The sequence below is a fragment of the Triticum dicoccoides genome, chromosome 5B (assembly GCF_002162155.2).
Source record: "Triticum dicoccoides isolate Atlit2015 ecotype Zavitan chromosome 5B, WEW_v2.0, whole genome shotgun sequence".
Classification (NCBI taxonomy): domain Eukaryota; kingdom Viridiplantae; phylum Streptophyta; class Magnoliopsida; order Poales; family Poaceae; genus Triticum; species Triticum dicoccoides.
The window spans coordinates 422,691,780-422,699,819 of NC_041389.1; positions in this window are offsets into that span (position 1 = coordinate 422,691,780).

Genomic DNA, 8,040 nt, shown 5'->3' on the forward strand with positions numbered 1-8,040 from the left:
GGGCCCGAACTTGGGTAAAAACATCGTGTCCCTCGTCTCTTGTTACCATCGGCCTAGACGCACAGATCGAGACCCCCTACCCGAGATCCGCCGGTTTTGACACCGACATTGGTGCTTTCATTGAGAGTTCCTCTGTGCCGTCGTGATCAGGAAGGATGCCTTTTCCCGTCTTTAAAGACGGCACCATCGTCAAGAGAGCTTTGGCCGCCTGCCAAACTGTCCGGCTAGGTGGTTTTCTTATGACTGCCTATTTGGCCACCGCTCCGACGATGACCTCTCAGGTCATCAAAAGCGATCTTCACGTCAGCTCGGAATTCGCCGAGCAGTTAGATCTGATTGAGCTCTCCTCTGTAAACGAGCTCTTGGATCGCATCGCCGCCCTGGGAGTCGCTACAGACTACGATCAAATTGGGCTTAAAACCGATCTGAGAGAGATTAACTCTCCTCAGGCTACCCACCATGTTGTCGTGGTAGAGGAACAATGTGGCAACCCTTCTTCTACGTTGAGAACCAACTATGTCCGGATTCCCGATCCCTCCAAGCCGGATTCCCGCGGAGGGACGGATGCTAATCAAATACTGAACTTAGAGTCAGGCATCGGACTAGATTCTTCGGAAAGCATCCAGCAAGTCAAGCTTCCAAATCCGGAAACCTCTTGGCCTTTGAGCCTCAGATCGGGCGGGGTTCCAAACTTGATTCCACCCGCCCACCCAAACATAAGCGATCTATCTCGAATACGGTAGGAGCCCGATGAAACAGTACATCATTACTGGGCCAGATTCCTCCTAGTTAAGAACAGGATAAAGGACTGCTGCGAAGAAAGCGCGATTTCAATTTTCTGCAACAATTGCACGGACAAGGGAATCATGAACGCCATAAGTCGTCGCGAAGTTACACGCTTCGTCGACCTAGCGACCATCGTACAAAAATACTGTGCGGTGGAGAGTGCCAGGAACACCGAAACTAGGTTTTGGGACAGTCCGACCTTGACTACAACCCTAGTCCGAAGTAAAAGGGTGCGCCATACTCAAGCACCTGGGTTAAAAACCAAAAAGCAAAAACCCCCTAAAGGGCATGGAACCGTACTGGAGGGCTGGCTCAACGGACCCTGCAAAATCCACAGTACGGAGGGCGCCACTCCAACACACAGCCTTCGAGCATGTTGGATACTACGGCAGGTGGCCAAAAGTGGCGAAGGCTTTTTAGCCCCGGGCAAACAGCCCAGCAGTACCGGTACGGTATTAACAGTCTTCGAGACTTTCGCATCAAATAACAAGCGAAAACGAACAATCCGCGGCCTCGCCGAAGTCTACCAAGTAGCAACAGCAAATCCATGGAGTGACACGGCTACCACCTTCAACGCCAGCGACGAACCTAAATTCCTAACAGCTAGAGCACCAGCCGCACTGGTCCTCAGTACGATAGTGGACGGCTTTCGCCTTACCAAGGTACTCATGGATGGCGGCAGCGGATTAAACCTCATCTATGAGGAAACCCTTCAAAAATGGATATTGACTGGAGCCGCATCGAGCGAAGCAGCACAACCTTCAGAGGGATAATCCCTAGTCGAGAAGTACGCTGCACAGGAAAAATCACACTAGATGTAGTATTCGGCTCACCGGACAATTACAGGTCCGAGGAGGTCACGTTCCAAGTGGCCCCATTCAGCAGCGGATATCACGCTTTGTTAGGGCGAGAGGCATTCACAATCTTCCAAGCTATACCCCACTACGGGTACATGAAGCTCAAAATGCCCGGACCCAATGGGATAATCACTCTTGCAAGTGATCCAGATACAGCACTCCGCGCTGAAAATAAGACAGCCGCACTGGCCCTAGAGGCATTGTCCGAAGCCCTAGCGGCAGAGGAACTAACTACGCTGCGCTCCATGGTGGATAGGGACGATGTGATCCTCGATAAGAGGTCCAAGTCCACCTCTTTTAAACCAGCAGACGAAATAGTCAAATTTTAGGTCCATCCAACGGACCCCACAAAGACGGCCTCCATTGGGGCACAATTAAGTCCTGATGTCGAAGCCGCACTACGAGAATTCCTTCGGGAAAATTGGGACATTTTTGCCTGGCACCCTTCAGACATGCCAGGAATCCCACGCAGGCTGGCAGAGCACAGCCTAAACATCCTAAAAGGATTCAAGCCGGTCAAACAAGCTCTTCGGTGATTTTCCGAACCTAAAAGATAGGCAATGGGAGAGGAGCTAGCAAAACTCTTAGAAGCCGGATTCATCAGAGATATAAAACATCCGGACTGGCTAGCCAATCTAGTAATGGTACCAAAAAAGGACAAATCCTGGCGCCTCTGCGTCGATTTTAAAGACCTTAACAAAGCCTGTCCAAAGGACCCTTTTCCCCTCCCTCGTATCGACCAAATCATCGATGCTACCGCAGGGCACGATTCATTGTGCTTCCTCGACGCATACTCCGAATACCATCAAATCAAGATGGCGGAAAAAGACCAGGCTGCAACAGCATTCATTACTCCATACGGGCCATTCTGCTTCAACACAATGCCCTTCGGACTCAAAAACACCGGCACAACATATCAGCGCATGATTCAAACATGTCTGGCTACCCAGATAGGCAAAACTGTAGAGGCATACGTAGACGATGTGGTCGTCAAGACCAAACACGTCGAAACTCTAGTAGAAGACTTGAGGGTGACATTCGACAACCTCCGAGCATATGACATTAAGCTCAACCCGGAAAAATGCGTTTTCGGCATACCAGCCGGAAAGCTCTTGGGCTTCATCGTATCCGGTAGAGGAATTGAAGCAAACCCGGCCAAAATCCGAGCTCTGTCACAATTGGATATTCCAAAGGACCTCAAGCAAATACAAAAACTAACCGGATGCGTAGCGGCCTTAAGTCGATTCATCTCCCATTTGGGAGAAAAGGCTCTGCCCCTCTACCGCCTCCTCCGGCGCACCGAACATTTCGAATGGACGGATGCTGCCACAGCCGGACTCGAAGAAATAAAGGCCATACTGGCAACAAATCCGGTCCTGGCTGCGCCCAACCTGGGCGAACCTATGTTATTATATATCGCAGCAACACATCAAGTTGTCAGCCGGTACTCGTTGTCGAGCGAGAGACAGAAGGGCACAGATTCCCTCTTCAAAAACCAGTGTACTACGTATCCACTGTTCTAATGCCATGCAAGTCCCGGTACCCACATTATCAAAAGATAGCATATGCGGTGTTCATGGCATCCCGGAAGCCTTTCAAGAGTGTTCCATAACGGTGGCCTCCGAAGTACCTCTCAACGATATCATAAACAATCGCGACGCAACGGGCAGGATTGCAAAATGGGCTATTGAGCTCTTACCATTTGACATAACCTATAAACCACGGCGAGCTATAAAGTCGCAGGTTCTGGCTGACTTTGTCGCCGAATGGACCGAAGCCGAACTCCCTAAAGAGTACGGCGCATACTCCAATTGGATCATGCATTTCGACGGATCCAAAATGTTGGCTGGCTTGGGGGCTGGCGTTGTCCTGATGTCCCCAACTGGAGACACAATCCAATACGTACTTCAAATAATGTACACGGACTCCAACAACACAGCCGAATACGAGGCCCTTCTGCATGGCCTCCGGATGGCAATCTCCATGGGCATTCAACGCCTAGAGGTGCGCGGGGATTCAAACCTCGCAATATCCCAAGTAAATGGAGACTTTGACGCCAAAGATCCAAAAATGGCAGCTTACTGCAACGCTGTCCTAAAAATGTCAGCTCGGTTCGAAGGACTCTAATTCCACCATGTAACCCGGGATAATAACCAGGCAGCAGACGTGTTAGCGCGCATCAGCGTGAAATGAGACGCCGTCCCTCCAAACATCTTCCTGGAACGGCTCTTTAAGCCATCCGTGTTATGGGAAGAGGAGTCCGGAAATAACAATATGGAGCCAGCTGCATCACCTAACTCAGACCATTCTGACACAATCGGCGGCTCAGCCAACGAAATAACACCTTCAGCTCACGAAATAATGGCAGTAATTGCCCCATGGACAGAACCATTCCTAGCCTACTTAATTCGGCAGGAACTTCTCGAAGACCAAAATGAGGCCCGCTGCATAGTTCGGCGATCTAAAGCCTACAAGGTCCATGAGGGCGAACTTTATAAGAAAAGCACAAGCGGAGTCCTTCAAAGGTGTATCTCTGAAGAGGAGGGGCGGAATCTCCTGGCTGAAATTGATGCCGGACTCGGCGGGCACCACGCTGCAGCCCGGGCTCTTCTAGGCAAGGCCTTCCGTACAGGATTTTATTGGCCGACAGCCCGGGCAGATGCTCAGGACTTAGTCCAAGGATGCATCGATTGCCAGCGCTTTGCTAATCAGAGCCACATGCCACCCACCGCCCTCAAAACTATTCCCATTACCTGGCCGTTCGCGGTCTGGGGGCTTGACATGGTTGGACCCCTTAAAGGGGGAACCCACAAGCACAAATACTTATTGGTCATGGTGGACAAATTCACCAAATGGATTGAGGCCAAGCCGGTTAAAACGGCAGAATCCGGACCGGTGATAGACTTCATATCCAGGGTAGTACACTGTTTTGGCGTCCCCCACAGCATCATCACTGATAACGACACAAACTTCACGGCCGACGAGGTTAAACTCTGGTGCAAAAACATGGGCATCAAGCTCGATTACGCTTCAGTCTATCACCCCCAAACTAACGGTCAAGTCGAGCGAGCAAATGGTCTAATCATGAGCGGCATCGAACCCAGACTAGTGCGGTCCCTCAAGGAATCTAACACACACTGGGTAGAGGAGCTCGACTCCGTACTCTGGGGACTGCGGACCACGCCAAACCGAACTACTGGATTCACACCATTTTTCATGGTATACGGCGCAGAGGCAGTTCTGCCCTGCAATATAATTCATGACTCACCTCGTGTGCGCATGTACGAAGAAAGAGAAGCCGAGTTGGATCGGCTGGACAGTTTGGACGCCTTAGAGGAGGAGCGGGACGTGGCAAAGGCTCGTTCCGCATTTTATCAGCAGCAGGCTCGAAGATATCAAAGCAGAGAAGTACGGGCCAAAACTTACAATGTCAGCGAACTCGTTCTACGCCTGCCGGACAAGAAAAAGGACAAACTTAAGCCCAAGTGGGAAGGTCCCTTCATCATCGACCAAGTCCTAACCGGCGGAGCATACCGTCTACGTAAAGCATCTGACAACCGACTCGAACCGAACCCATGGAACGCAGCCCGTCTCCGAAGATTCTACGCCTAAACACCGGACTCAGAGTTCGTCTCACTCCCCCGTCCACCTTTTTATATTTTTTACTGTCTCTTGTCCCCTCTTTCTTCCCACTTTTTTTATACCTTTTATAGGCTGATTTGCGCTTTGTTCGCACACACGTGATGTGCTCCTAGCACTCATTATACCTGGGGGCTTCTTTACCAGAAGCTTATTCATATGGGCTTCACGCCCAATACTTGTGTCATACTTCCGCATGTACCTTTTATTCACCATTATATGCATCGATATGACTTAAGTTTTGGCCAAGCTGGGTTGCCTGGCTCATGTACTTACCCCTACGTTCCCGATTGTTCGGCTAGGAGGTAAAGGGAGCACCTCTGCGATTGTTACTGCCGGGTCAGCCGGATGTGTACCTCAGACTGGGTGAAGCCGAAAGCTAGCGTTCTTAAGAGAATATTCGGTCGGTGACTTGAAAGATGATTTATTACTTACTTATTTATCTGCCCCCAGATGCTTTTTCTGCTATTTTCGCAATCCGACATTGTACCTTAGGGCATGCCTCCCAAGGAAAGGAACCCTTAACGGAACTATTCTCCCTGGAAGATGTTTCTTACTAACCATGTAATATAACATAACTAGTTGGGCACTTGTCTGATAAAGCAATTATGACCCCGACGCCTTGTCTCCATGCATGCCTCGGTTCTTTTATGACCGTAAGGGTATTCGGACACACTCCGGACTGTTGGGTCCCGAGGTTGAAGCGAAACGGTCCGCAAAGACAAACGATCTACAATCCGGCTAGAAGGCATCTTACATGTCATTTCAAATTACATCGTCAAACCGACTGATTGTACTCCTCCTCAATCCCATCTAACAGGTTGTTTAATTTACAGTCCTGTTGGGAATATTTCGCGGCCAGTTCTACTTGGTCGTACATCAAGCTCATAGGGATCTCCTTCCCATTAGGCCCCGCAGGTCCGACCTCGGCCATGTCGTTTGGGTCAGCCTTTGGGTATCGCGTCTTCACCATGGCCCAGGCCTCCCTGGTGCCCTGACGGCAGGCCGATATCTTCCACAAATGGAGGCGTCACCGTGCTCCCTGAAGCTTCTCAGCAAGCTCACCAAGGCCCTCGGGTAGGGAGACGGATGGCCATAAAGCCTGAACGACGCCACTCATCGCCTGCCGAACACGTTCGAACAATTGCACCAGCTCGGGAAGTTGGTCACCCGTTGACCCAGGCATTTCCTCCGCAGGGCGACCTGTGAGCACACCTAAAGACATATTTCTGTCAATCAACTTCCTCGCCAAATTCTTCTTTTCAAAGGAATTTTCTCAAGCACTTACTATAAATGTCGCGACGAAGCTGCTGATTCTCCTTCACGGAGCCAGACAGCTGGCCCCGAACACCCTTCAGCTCTTCTCCTAGTTGGGTGTGGGCATCTTGGAGCTTGTTTCTCTCCTGCTGCACCTTCATAAGCACCCTCTCGCCGGCCTTTAGATGACGCAGTAGCTGTTGCTTGTCCGGATCTAGTCCGGCGCCCTCTGCAATATTATTGTTAGATTCACGCCGCACTTTGTTAATTAATTATCTTTTCAAAGTACGTCTTACCAGCGGGGGTCTCTGTGGCTCCCCCTGTGGCGGCCAGTGCGGCCTCAAGTTGGGCCTTGCACTCTTGGAGCTCCTGGAACAGATGGGTATTCTTCTCCGTAAGATCCTGCATAAAAATTGATCCTTAAATCAGTTATTTTAACTATTTTAAGTCTCGGGGGCTACTGGCATATATAACTATTAAAATTACTTACACGTATGTCTTTCACATACTGCTCCGTGGCTCTGGTTAACCCATCTTGAGCGGCACGGAGGTGCACGTTTCCCGCATCAAAGGCATTTAACGCCTCCGAGGAGAAACACGCGTCACGAAGAACTGTCCGGCGACGCCTGTGATTCATGGTGCTCTCCACCTCAGACCGGGTGGCGGACAGCCTGTCGGCATCTTCCGTCGGAGGAGCGTCCGACTCATGCCTTGCATTCGCCTCCCCTCCAGGGCCATGCGTTGGAGCATGGATGGCGGAGGCTTGATTGGCAACCTCTCCAGACACTGTCCGGCGAGCGCTCTTTCTGGAAAAGTTATGAGCATTAATATACCTCTTGGGAATCCTTCCCTTAAAAATAGCGGTGCTCCGTACCGTTGCGGCGACGTTTCAGTTCGCGTCGCACTCCTCTTCCGCCTGCTGGGCCGGACTGACCCTTGTTGGCCGGCCACCGCGGGTTCGGCTTCCCGCCTTAAAGGCACCTCCTGCTATGCACCATCAGTATGGGATGGTCAGAATTGAGCACGGATTAAATGACGGTGTCAAGACCTCGATCGTAGTCACCTGGGAGGCCGGAAACAAATCAGGGTAGTCAACCATAATGGCGACTAAAGCATTGTCTATGCTAAGCTGGTGGAACACCCCGTCGATCAGTTCCATCGCTAAGTTCGGATCCTCTTCGGAGGTCGGATCAAGGGATCGTTCTGGATCCTCAGGTTGTGGAGTTAGGCTCCGTATGCCTTCCACATCCCAGCGCAGCTCCTGCGTCGAAATCACAGAGTAAGATACTTGACTTTGAAAGTATGGATCGGGTGGATGAAAATCCGCTTACCCAGCTCCGAGGGTTATTCATAGAGAATCCATTCAGCGGATTCGTGCGAAGGAAGTCCTCCTGCTCTCCCTTGTACAAGCCGGACAGGATCTTTGCCAGATCGGCTGCCGAGCCTGGCCCTTTGCGGCCATGACGGGTGGCGTCATCTTCCCCGTTGAAATCCCACATAG